A 593-nucleotide genomic window follows, 5' to 3' on the forward strand; every position below is an offset into this window, starting at 1 on the left:
CCCTCTAATGGTGGTGGTTTTTTGTTTTTATTTTTTATTTCAAGTGTTTATTTTCACTTACTTGAAAGGCAGAGTGACAGACACAGAAAGGAAGAGAGCTCCCATATCCTGGTTTATTCCCCAAATTCCCACAGCAGTTAGGGGTGGCCAGAGGAACCCCACCCACCTCTCCCACACGGGTAGCAGGGGCCCTAATTCTGAGGCATTATCTGCTGCCTCTCAGGAGGCATTACAAGGAAGCTGATTTTGGCATCATCCTTGCGCAGGGGCCATGTTAATCTCTGTATTGTCCCAATGTTAGTGTATGTGCTGCCCAAAGTGAGCACACCAGGAAGCTGGATTGGAAGTGGAACAGCTGGGACTTGAACCTGCACTGGGATATGAGAACCAGATGTCCCAAGCTGTGATTTAACCTGCTATGTCACAAAACCCACTCCCTTTATTTTCTTATTTTAGCAGTAATATACATACTTATCTCATTAAGATCAAATTAGGGATGCCGGCAATGGCACAGCCCCTGGGAGGGGTTTTAAAATGCATAATGCTCCCCCTGCCCAGAAATGGAAGAAAATCTGTCCCATCCACCTTCCCCC

At 46.5% G+C, this 593-nt stretch overlaps 1 pseudogene; it reads right to left on the reverse strand.

Moving 5' to 3' along the window:
* Nucleotides 1-228: 228 nt before the first annotated feature.
* On the reverse strand, nucleotides 229-326 carry LOC118758972 (U6 spliceosomal RNA; annotated as a pseudogene).
* Nucleotides 327-593: the final 267 nt, after the last annotated feature.

The sequence above is a fragment of the Ochotona princeps genome, chromosome 3 (genome assembly GCF_030435755.1).
Source record: "Ochotona princeps isolate mOchPri1 chromosome 3, mOchPri1.hap1, whole genome shotgun sequence".
Taxonomy (NCBI): Eukaryota; Metazoa; Chordata; class Mammalia; order Lagomorpha; family Ochotonidae; genus Ochotona; species Ochotona princeps.